Source organism: Dendrobates tinctorius, unplaced genomic scaffold, assembly GCF_039654945.1.
Source record: "Dendrobates tinctorius isolate UK_male_01 unplaced genomic scaffold, ASM3965494v1 ptg000114l, whole genome shotgun sequence".
Lineage (NCBI taxonomy): Eukaryota > Metazoa > Chordata > Amphibia > Anura > Dendrobatidae > Dendrobates > Dendrobates tinctorius.
The window spans coordinates 16,380,692-16,393,510 of record NW_027361782.1 but is presented as its reverse complement, the minus strand read 5'-3'; the positions used below and the strand labels follow the sequence as shown (position 1 = coordinate 16,393,510).

The 12,819-nt window shown below is 44.7% G+C and overlaps 1 protein-coding gene across 5 annotated transcripts in view; it reads left to right on the top strand.

Moving 5' to 3' along the window:
- Positions 1–229: 229 nt before the first annotated feature.
- LOC141101061 (protocadherin-11 X-linked-like) overlaps positions 230–12,819 on the top strand; it is a 1,762,603-nt gene continuing 1,750,013 nt past the window's right edge. For 2 of the 5 annotated variants that reach the window (XM_073589874.1, XM_073589875.1), the window contains exon 1: positions 246–803. The gene's annotated coding sequence lies outside the window, so the exon portion shown is untranslated. Of the gene's footprint in view, positions 804–12,819 lie in introns of all 5 variants that reach the window. The other 3 variants (XM_073589870.1, XM_073589873.1, XM_073589872.1) reach the window with 3 other exon arrangements.

The following is a 12,819-nucleotide window of genomic DNA, read 5'->3' as shown; positions in this document are numbered from 1 at the left end:
CCCCCCGGCTGCTGCCTGGCTGCACAGTGGTCCCCCTGCACCATGCACCGCAGACAGGGAAGCGTTAACCATTACAGGCCCGGCTCGCTGTGGGTGCCGCCGCTTGTAACCACACGGGGATCCTGCGCTGCAGAGAAATGCTCTATTTTCAGAAGCATTGATCCCTGCAGGGAGGCTGCGGGCTGCACCGACACTCACTGTATCAGGGGGAAGAAGTGCAGCGCATCCAGCCACACATCACTGCTGCACAGAAAAGCAGCAGCCATAACGCTCCGTGTACACGGGAGACGCTGCGGGAATGATCTCCTGCCCGCGGACTGAGGTGGAAGATTCAGCAAGATACCTTTAAGAGCAGGCACAGAAAAGCTAAGCTTCCATGATCTGCATACTAAGGCCCGCCCACTGGTGATGTCACTGGAGGAGAGGAATGCTGCCCGCACAGCGCGGAGATCAGACAGCAGGCAGAGCCGCTCAGTGCAGGCGCAGGGTCTCCGCACTCCCGGGGTCTCTGCACGCCCGAGGACCAGCGCTCACCTCCCACCCTGTGAGTAGACTCTGTGGGATTGCTGCCAGCCGAGCTGCTCACCAGTACAAGACTCCGCCAGAACTTTGGATACTCTGCGCCCTTCCAGGAGGGACCCAGCATTTTGCATGGAATGAAGCAGGAGCTATTGAGTCCGGGGTTACTGGAGCTGTGAATGGTTCACCTCGCCAGCGGTGGGACTGCTACCATTATTGTAGATGATGCTCTGGAGTTGCTGCAGAACTGTCACAGCACCGTGTCTGCCAGACAGGAATTAAAGGTAAGCTATGAGCCCCCCATCCAGGGGCAGGTACCCACCTGCTCTCTGTGCTGGATCCCCCCATCCAGGGGCAGGTACCCACCTGCTCTCTATGCTGGATCCCCCCATCCAGGGTCAGGTACCCACCTGCTCTCTATGCTGGATCCCCCCATCAAGGGGCAGGTACCCACCTGCTCTCTATGCTGGATCCCCCCATCCAGGGTCAGGTACCCACCTGCTCTCTATGCTGGATCCCCCCATCCAGGGTCAGGTACCCACCTGCTCTCTATGCTGGATCCCCCCATCCAGGGTCAGGTACCCACCTGCTCTCTATGCTGGATCTCCCCATCCAGGGGCAGGTACCCACCTGCTCCCCATGCTGGAGCCCTCCATCTATGGGCAGTGTACCCCCCCTGCTCCCCATGCTGGAACCCTACATCCATGGGCAGTGTACCCCCCCTGCTCCCCATGCTGGAGCCCTCCATCCAGGGGCTGTGTACCCCCCTGCTCCCCATGCTGGAGCCCTCCATCTATGGGCAGTGTACCCCCCCTCCATGCTGTTACCCTCCATCCATGGGCAGTGTACCCCCCCTGCTCCCCATGCTGTTACCCTCCATCCATGGGCAGTGTACCCCCCCTGCTCCCCATGCTGTTACCCTCCATCCATGGGCAGTGTACCCCCCCTGCTCCCCATGCTGTTACCCTCCATCCATGGGCAGTGTACCACCCTGCTCCCCATGCTGTTGCCCTCCATCCAGGGGCTGTGTACCCCCCATGCTGTTGCCCTCCATCCAGGGGCTGTGTACCCCCCTGCTCTCCATGCTGGAGCAAGGATCAGGGCTTATATCCCATCACTGCTCCTTGAATTAGGATTCTGAGCGCAGAACTGACAAGTCACATGAAAGTAACCCTTGTTCTTCACATGCAAATCCAATAAACTGCAATTGATGTGTGGCTGGTGATGCTGGGGCTGTCCATCACTTCCATGGACTGCACATGCAGGTGGCTGGTGAAAGCTTCCTCACCTCTCACTAAATGTGTGTAATAGAAGATTTTTCCCTCCAGCAAAACAGCTGTGCCATTGCCATGCAGAGAGGCTCCCACCTCATCCCTCAGTCAGGCTTTTCATTTCTTAATTCCGTGTACCTGCATCTTCTTAAGAGCCAGATAAGGATAGGAATAGCCCAATGCAACTTGTGTCTTATGGCTTCATTCACATTGTCTCCTGGAGCAGACATGATTCTCTAGCGGCCAGGGGGATTGCAGTGATGGGTGGGAGATGTGCAGTGGTCAGACTGGAGGACTTGGCTGCAGTGCTGATAGGTAAGCGGAGGCTGAAACACTCCAGGCACCTGGTGGATGTGGGCAAAAGACGACAATTGCATATGGAGAGCGAAATGCAACTGGTATTGAGGCAGAAGAGCAGCTCCAGGGAGCTCCTGTATCTGCAGTGGCTTTACAAGGTGCAACATTTAAATAAATATTTTTTGATACATTGTGTTTATAAACAATTAGGACTAATAGGAATATATATAATTAGAGCACATGCAATATAAAATATATAGGCATCATGCTAAGGTCTGTGCCCCGAGCTCCCACCGTGGAAATTCTGCTAGGCGCCCCCATTAGTGATGCGCGGTATTTGACATGCCAAGCCAAGTGCATGAGTGGAGCTAGTTGTAGTGCTGTACAGTTCTTGTAGCTTTCAATGAACAGACTCTCTGTTTAGCTGAGCCCATTCTGCGAGCATTATCGCAGTATTATTGTGTGGAGCCACTGGAAAGCGAAGAAGAAAAAAATCTATCCTCAGCCTTCATTAGATGGATAGCCAGAAATGACCATCTGACAGCAAAATGCCAGCGATGTTCGAAAAGAAGGGTCCACGGAGAAGAGCGGGGTGATAAGCAGAAGTGACAGTGTTAATAATATTATGAGACATTTATTATGGGAAATAAAGGAGCCTGGCCATGTGATGCCATCTTCCTCTGCAGGGTGATATTGATTAATGTCTGTGCTGTAGATATATCCAACACGCACAAGTAGTGTCCAGGTAAAATCAATTTTGGAATAAAACGTTTTGCCACAGTTGCTTGAGTCGTACATAATGCAGACCAGTGCTCCGCATCAATCTCACAGGAAGCTTTAAATTTCCCCGTCTAACAGAATCAGGCTGACAACAAATATACATCTTTCATGGGGGCTCTGGAGCCATAAACTAAAAAGAATGGCTGCTTTAAATAGCAGCAGAAACTATTTGTGGTTGTCACCGGCATCTATCTATCTTCCCATCTGCAAGATGCCCATAATTCCCCATATGTTGTCTCCATAATTCATGACATCGGGATACATATTGTTACCTATCGTACAGTAAATCCAGAAGGATGATGATTTGTTGTTTTAGGGGCGAGGAAGGAGGAAAAAAAATATAATCCAGCCAGGAAACGTGAGGATTCCAAGATTTATCTCACTTCTATTCTAGTGCCAATTTCCCACGCAGTGTTCCTGCTTAGTAAGACACATGGGGTGTTTGGATTTGGAAATGTGCAGACGTTGGATTGTTCAATGAGCGGAAAAAAAATAAAGATGTTGTGTTCTTAGAATGTGGGTCTGGAGGAACTGCAAAATGTGTTTTATTTTAAGCTTCATGTAGAATAGGGACACTAGTTTAAACATGATGGTGCTGATATTCCAATGGTGGACGATGGGGTGGTAGACTTTAATCCAAGGCTGATAGTCTTGGAGGGAACCTTCCCCTGTCCTCGAATAGTCTTCCAGTTTCCTCAAATGCAATCTCCGTGTTGACAATGCGAACTCAATTTTCCCTTCCTCATCTTTGAGCTTCTCAGGATAGGCTCCTTCCACAATGGAAGATTGTGAAGACGTCTATTCCGTGCTCGGAGGATCATTGCGAAGCCATGTTATAGTGTCTCGTCTGTGAGATTGGTTTTTCTGCTGCAGGAGAGATGATCAAAGATAGATGTAAACCCGGGGTCTTCTCATACATTTGTATTCAACGTAGAGAAAAGTAATGAAGAAGTTCATGAGCAACGCTCTTTGTTCAAAGGTCATGATGTTAGTAAGGAATCATGTATACCATGATACAATAAGTGGCCAGTGGAATGATTGCTGTATTTATGGTTTGTGGGGGCTATAGGTCGACTTATCCCAAGCCAGCTGTGTTCTTCATCATGTTTATGACTAAAGAAACCTGGGGTGGTTGGTAGTGCCAAGTGGCAAAACTATGGGAGTAACAAAGACATGGAGGAAATTTGCAAAATTGTAACCAGGAACCACCAAATTTGCAAGGATTTAAGAACGAGCCACCACCAGACGGTGCTGCCCTGATGGGGTGAGTGCAACCCTGGCTAGCCCTAGATTCAGTATCTGCAGTCCGCCTGAGTTTTCTTAGAACCCTTGAGACTACACTACATTGCACATATTTTTCTATAAGGTATTGGTAGACGGTTCTGACAAAAAGTACAAAAGACACAACTTTAAAGGACTGCTTTTTTTCAGTAGTGGTCTATTGATTTGGGCAGATCCTTGCCAGAAAATATAAAAAGCCTCTTCTTGTTTTAGCTCCTTCAAAATCTTCCCTGTTTGAGGATTTACACTGCCCTTGTAGTTGTGTTTAGTGTGTCAGGCAGCGAGCAAGAGCGGGATTATACAGGTTGTACATTTTGAAACGAAGGATCTCGCAGTCATTGACTTTCTGCCATCTCCAGTATAAATCTATAATAATAATAATCTTTCAGGATTAGATTTTTTTAGTTATTTTTCCTTTTTCAGGTTCATTTCAAAAGTTCTAACACCTTGGAGAATTTGGGTCCCATTGAAGTATAAATGCCCTCCTTCTGCTTTACTTTGTAAATATTAGATGGGGTCAGCTATTGTCAAACTGTAAAGATGAGAGAGGAATTGGACAGGGCACGCGTTGAATGCATCACTTGAAAATATTTGGAGATGACACATTCACCCAAGGTCAGTTGTGGCGCAGCAGATAATCACCAATGTGGGTCCCACTTGCCACATTCACCTGCACCTTGCATTGCACTTGACTACTAAATAGCTCGTGCAGAATAAATGGTGCAAGATCTGGTGTGATGGAAGGAAAATGGTATTTTCAAAATGACTATTTTGATATTGACCCTCGAGGTTTATGGTTCATGTACCAACAAGATTTAAGATTCAGTGACGTGAAGGTTTAGGATGCTGAAAACATTACAATTTAGAGTGCTGGGATTATTTAAAATGTAAGGTGCTGGGACCATGGAGGTTTAGGCTGCTGTGACCATGAATGTTTACGCTGCTGTGACCATAAGGGTTTAGGCAGCTGGGAGCATGAGGGTTTAGGCTGCTAGGACGGCCCATGAGGGTTTAGGGTGCTGGGACCATGAGGGTTTAGGGTGCTGGGACCATGAGGGTTTAGGGTGCTGGGACCATGAGGGTTTAGTGTACTGGGACCATGGAGGTTTAGGGTGCTGGGACCATGGAGGTTTAGGGTTTGGGGACCAGCTAGGTTCATGTTTCTTGTTTTGTATCATTGCAGTAATTTGTTTACCAGATGTAAATTAATTATTCTCTAAGATGAACCCTTTATTTTCTACGAAGTATCCCCTTTAAGGTGTGTGTTGAGCGGGCACTGCAGTCTTTTCCAGAAGTGATGCTATTGTCAAACACATCGATTTTGCTTCCTCTATAAGATATTATCTTTCTCATTAACAGTCATGATCCTTTAAGTAAATAAGTTTGTGTCTTTGTGCATGAGCGTGGAACTGGGGTCATCCTCCGGGACACATCTTCATATGTTTTACTTTTCAACAGGCTTAATGAGCAATTAGCTGGTGTATATGCAGAACTGAAAACCGGTAGGAGAAGCAGAGAATTAGCAGAAGATATCAACATGGCTGCCCCCTACCCATATGAAGATCTATGACTCTTTGATGTCCGTGCAGTGTGGATTGTGTTGTATCCATGCAATAAAAATGAAAGGTTCTTCCCAAGCTTTGACCATTGACCGTATGAATATTGCAATTGCTTAAGTGACAGAAAATGGAAACCTTGGGGATCACAAGGAATCTTTGATCTGAAAAGTGGACCAAAAAATCCAGACCTGTAGATCCTCGCATATTGTTAGGTCAGCCTTTGGAGTCAAATCTATGTATCATTAGATGCCATGTGTGTTTGTATGCAGTTATAAGGATTGCACAAGTAATTGCACCCGGGGCTGGCCAGAACCTTGTAAGATCATGAAGATGTTTGGACGAGTGGAGCCAAGAAATTGTCTGTGTTGACTGACAGCCCTGATGTACGGATGCAGCAGAGCTGGGTTTATCATACGACACATCTCTGATGATATCTTGATGCGTTATCACAAGGTTTTCCTTAGAACTGGAGGAAATGGAGTTATAATAATGCATCCTCCTAGGTCTTCATGATTAACACCTGCATTGCTGGGAACATGGAGCATGTGGTGGGTTTGGAGATCAGACTATGGGTGCACAACCACAGCCCACCATTAGTAGTTTGGATGCGATCTTGGTCATTAGTAGATTCCATTGCCAGATATTGTAGATATTTTTGCTATGAGTAACTTAGGCTTAGGATATTTGCAAAAAGTTGGGTTTTCATGTCAGTAATTCTATAATGTACCGATGAAGATGGAGAAGAGGACAATGTTGGGCAACTGCCCCCTCAGTGTTAGGACGCAGGGTCCCGAAGTTTGACTTCTCTGCACTCTTTCCCTTTCTGAATGATGCAGTCGTCTTGTGCACGGTTGCCGTTACTCTGGCTGTGGAGGGATGGAGCCCTTAGCTGCTTATAGGAAGGGATGATGGGTCCAGAGTGAGTGGCCCCAGCTGTTCTTGGGCCCCATGTTGGTCGCAGGGTCTGTACACTTGTTATAGTAAAAGCCTCCAAGTTTCCAAATGTACAATGTTTATTTAATAGTCCAAGACCCTCCAACCTCTTCCCCATGCAAAGACCTGCTGGGCTTTGTAGTTCCACAGACTGTAGCCAAGCCCACTCCTGATCTGTCCAGAGATTACACGAGTGGACCTATGATGTGAAGATGCCCGATAGGTGTCGACATTGAGATTCTGAATGTTTTTCTGTGCTGATACGGCGCTTACAGTAAAACTATCGGGGCTGGAGGGGAATTGTCTGGACGTTTATTGCATTTGCTTTTACTTGTTCCATTCAAGAAGAAATAACAAAGCGCTCGTTTTTTTACTCTTCTAGATGAGATATAATTTGATAGTGAAAACTGCATTGTAAAGTGCAGAGATAAAGGGCCAGGCGACGGTTATGTATCTGATCTAATGACTGTTCTCTTGTGGCTTCTGGGTCGGCTTCGTCTCATAGAAGTTCATGTAACGCCTCCTGCCCTATTACTGCAGTGTAGGCGCTTATCGGCACTACTAATTGCATGCCCCCTTCCATCTACATCTGGATTTGGCACTGAAGTAGTTAACCCTCCAGCTCTCTTTCCTTCCTAGACTTTTTGGTGTAATTTGTGGAGAATAGCAAATTTCTACATTTTTGTAAATGTGTTTTAAATACGATGAAGATACAACAGATTTGTTACAAAGTTAACAATTAACTCCTCGTGGGTCAGTACGGCAATGCTGAAGCTCGTCTGCTCGCTCAGTTCCCTTGCAGCTTTGGGGTCAGATCCCATCTAGGTGATGTCTTATGTTTTTTTTTTCCGATTTTTCTTCCACGTTACAAAAAAATCCTGATCGTCCATGTTTTGATTCTTTGATACTGTCCCCTGTGTGTAAGTGAGATAAGGGTATTAAATTGTGGCCACCACTGTGGGAGTGATCATTATACAGCTCTGCGGACTGTGTTGGCGCGATGCAAAAAATATAAATGAAAAGTGGTCCATGGTTACACAAGAGAAAATTCTAATTATCAATCTTTGTTTCATAAATGTAACAAATACAAAAAAAAATGTTTCTAATAATTGAGATGATTTTTGTAATTGATCCACAGAAGAGCTAACGTTCGCCATTGATACAATGATAAAGGTCGCAGAGGTCACATAATTTCCAGCATAACAGAAGGAGGCTCTGATGTGTCAGCCGCCGTCTTTGAAGTCACGATTACATCTCCACAATTACGCTCCGTCTTTCTCCTAATGGTTACAACTTACCAAAGACCTCACGATGTAAAGCTTTGCGCCGTCAAGACAAATCCCTTTTACCCGGAAACACAGAGGATTTACGCTGCAGCGAGCGGCACGGTCCATAGCGCAGGTCAATGCTTTAATAAGTAGGAGTGATTGCCAAATGAGACATCAGGAAAAAATGCAAAAAAAGTTGTGATGAATCAAAATAACATCCGGGCTCCAATTTATCAATATGGTGACCTCATATTAGCTGCTCAGAATGTAAGGAAGATAATTGGTGATCGCAGTGAACAATATGGGAATTTGAGGAACTTGGGAATCACGATACTGACAAGAGAAGATAAGGACATGTATGGAGTTCTAAAGGTATTTGGCATTGTCTTAAAGGGACATTGCCAAAATCAATAAGTAGCAAGTGACAGCAGAGTTACTCGCTTACTATCTTTAGGTTAATTTGCCGCATTACTCCTGGATCTACATCCAGTTTTCCTAAGAATTACCCCATCCATCAGGATAATGAGATTTATAGAATTAGGTAGCAACTTTCAGTGCTTGCTGTCCCCCGGCATATCGCTGCTGTGGTCTGGATAGGACCTGTATACGCTGTAATTGATCACGGAGCGTTCTTGCCCCACTTTCTATTAATAGTATTTTCTTCCATGGTGCAGGAAGGTGCTCAACTCCCTGATGCAAAGAGATCTGATTGTTGTTCCTATCTACAACTGCTATGTTTTTTGGAATTAGTTTTAGGTTTATGTTGGCTGCCGTATGTTATAAGCGAGATAAGCCTAGAAATGATTTGATGGGTGCAGTGATACATTTGTGGGGGTTCCATGCAGGACCTCATGATGTTGGGTACAATGTCACCTGTCAAACATAATTGAGTCAAGAATTGGAATAATTTATTTTTCATCTGTTTGGTTACTAATAAATGAATATTTTTGCATTTTCCTCGCCATCTGTTGCACCTCCTGGTGTGCTCAGGGCTGTGAATACAGTAGGCCACAATAGACAGTGTTGGGGTCATGGGTTTGATTCCGACCAGGATGGCATTTGTCAGCTGAGCAGATGTATGGGAGATGTCTGCAGATGTTAAGTATGCTAATGACAATGCTCATCCATAGAATTTATAAATAATACCGCCAACCCCTTATGTCCCTGCCGTTGTGACCGCCCTATCATTGGCTGTTCATTAGAAGCAAACTATAACCCTTCCATGTGGACTGTGTACCTGCAGATGAGTCGTGGAATGATGCTGCTACTTGCGCACTGTATGGTCTTTATCGGTGCACTATATGGCGATATTATGTGGTGTACTGCTCACTTATTAATAGTTTTCCTTCTCATCCTGCTTGTTTTGCCCCTGGGTCTCTTTTATATTGTGCTCTGATTGTTTTAGCATTCTCTTTGATTGTCAAAGTCGTATTTATAGAAAACGGCACACAGAGATAGAAAATCTGTGGAGGGACTATACTGCCGTTGAATCCCTCAGGGTTACACAAGGACGTGAGAAGGTAGTGTGTGAAATCTATTGCATGTACGACCACGTTCTGTAATCAGCCGGGTGTTCTGGGATGTACGGTCGTGTCTGGTACCAAGTCCCTTTGCTATGATCCAGGTAAGTGCAGCCGCTATAGGGTTAAGTAAGCTGTGTGGCTGGAGGTATATCTTCAAGACTGGATACATATGTGTGTATATAATGGTGGTGCATGTTATACATTACTATTGTGCTATTGATAAGCTGTGACAGGCAGCTGCTGATCTCCTGTTATTACTCTTTGTGTGTCTTTTATGACTCCTCCATAGGAAGAGACATGAAATGACTTCTTCATAATGTAACACTGTGCAGGCTGCTTTGCCGCTGGTGACCACAGATGGTGCTGTTTCACTGAAGTCTACAGCTGATACTCAATATCTCCCACAGTCATTCCATGGAATATCTGCTATGAAATCTGTATAGGAAGAATTGACGTGCAAGGAGGGAACTTATTTGCTTTCATACCTTTATTGATATCATTGCCTTTCTGTATGCCCTGCAGTGATCCCGGGACCCCCAATATGCAGTCACGTACCCTCGGTTGGTGCCATTAGCAGACTGAAGCTGCGCTCATTTCACAGCTCATATGTAGCTAAACCACAAGGGCCGACAGAACAGCAGACTCTTTGGCTTGATAACGTCAGCGCGGTGGCAACGGGTCTACCCAAATAAGTAATTACAAATGGCAGCTGTCCAGCATGAAAGTTTAATTAGATGATTCTAGTTGTACATTACCATTGGCAGGATTAATAAATGCATCAGGACTGGAAGTGATTGATCTTAAATCCAGGCAGTTCTGCAAACTTAAACAAACTCTTCTGCGAGACGAGCGCGTCGCCATATAGTAACACTGACGTCTGGTAATGGTGTTACTGTAAGGGCTGGAGAGTGCACGCATTATCGGACATTAATGGCCGGGGTCATTGACGGGATTAGTGGCCAGGACGTCCCCGTCCGACCTCAGTCGCAACCTTACAGTAAACCTCGTCAGTGCTGATGGTTCTTGGAAACTCATACATTTGTATTCTCTTTATCAAGGCAATCAAGGCAAACCTAAAACCGCACCAGATCTAACATTCTGAGTCCACACAAATGAAGACCCAAAATGGGCACTTTTCTTGGAATTTTGGAATGATGCGATGAAAAGTCAATTAGTGCCAAATAGTAACTAAATAAGAGTGCCATACAGTCCTTTATATCACGGCACTATTATAGTTACAGCCACAGCGCCTCTGTAATAAGGCGGGACACCGAGGCCCTATAGAGGAGCTCACGGGATGGCTATAGAAGGGTCTTTCATAAGCTCTTCAATGAGTGTATCTGCTCAAGTGCCCCTATAATGGTACTGGGTACAATATTCCTATACTCTCTGCCACAGTGTCTTCAGAATACAGCTGTCACAGTAATTGTATGATGTGCTCTGCCATAGTGTCATTACTATGATACCTCTATAACACCGTCTGCCATAGTGCCCTTACTATAGTGCTTCTATAACACTACCTACCACAGTGCCCGTACTATAGAGCTTCTATAACACTACCTACCACAGTGCCCTTACTATAGTGATAATATAATACTACCTACAGAGTGCCCTTACTATAGAGCTTCCATAACACTACCTACCACAGTGCCCTTATTATAGAGATAATATAACTACCTACCACAGTGCCCTTATTATAGAGATAATATAACTACCTACCACAGTGCCCTTATTATAGAGATAATATAACTACCTACCACAGTGCCCTTATTATAGAGCTTCCATAAGACTACCTACCACAGTGCCCTTTCTATAGAGATAATATAATACTACCTACAGAGTGCCCTTACTATAGTGATAATATAATACTACCTACAGAGTGCCCGTACTATAGAGCTTCTATAACACTAACTACCATAGTGCCCTTACTATAGAGATAATATAATACTACCTACAGAGTGCCCTTACTATAGTGATAATATAATACTACCTACAGAGTGCCCTTACTATAGAGATAATATAACACTACCTACCACAGTGCCCTTATTATAGAGCTTCCATAACACTACCTACCACAGTGCCCTTATTATAGAGCATCTTTAACCCCACCTACCACAGTGCCCTTACTATAGAGATAATATAACACTACCTACCACAGTGCCCTTACTATAGAGATAATAACACTACCTACCACAGTGCCCTTACTATAGAGATAATATAACACTACCTACCACAGTGCCCTTACTATAGAGCTTCCATAACACTACCTACCACAGTGCCCTTACTATAGAGATAATATAACACTACCTACCACAGTGCCCTTACTATAGAGCTTCCATAACACTACCTACCACAGTGCCCTTACTATAGAGATAATATAACACTACCTACCACAGTGCCCTTATTATAGAGCTTCCATAACACTACCTACCACAGTGCCCTTATTATAGAGCATCTTTAACCCCACCTACCACAGTGCCCTTACTATAGAGATAATATAACACTACCTACCACAGTGCCCTTACAGTAGAGCTTCCATAACACTACCTACCACAGTGCCCTTACTACAGACATAATATAATACTACCTAGAGTGCCCTTACTATAGTGATAATATAATACTACCTACAGAGTGCCCTTACTATAGAGATAATATAACACTACCTACCACAGTGCCCTTATTATAGAGCTTCCATAACACTACCTACCACAGTGCCCTTATTATAGAGCATCTTTAATCCCACCTACCACAGTGCCCTTACTATAGAGATAATATCACACTACCTACCATAGTGCCCTTACTATAGAGCTTCCATAACACTACCTACCACAGTGCCCTTACTACAGAGATAATATAATACTACCTACAGAGTGCCCTTACTATAGAGATAATATAACACTACCTACCAAAGTGCCCTTATTATAGAGCATATTTAACCCCACCTACCACAGTGCTCTTACTATAGAGATAATATAACACTACCTACCACAGTGCCCTTACTATAGAGTGTCTATAATACTACCTACCACAGTGCCCTTACTATAGAACTTCTCTAACACTACCTACCATAGTGCCCTTATTATAGAGCATCTATAATACTACCTTCCACAGTGCCCTTACTATAGTGCTATAACACTACCCAGCACAGTGCTCTTATGATGTTTTATGATGTTGCTGTGAGAGTTGCGTTTCTTCACCATTAGCAATGTTTTGAGGCTGGACTCATGGGTGGTGGATCTCCTGGTCACTGATGGAGCAGAATGTATTAGCAATAGATTACTAAATGCTAATGGTCCCTTTCATGTATCCTTGAATATTTGCTGTTAGCAGCAGCTCCGGAGCTAAATGCACAAGGTTGCTCTTGTCTTTGGCTTGTGACTTTCCACTA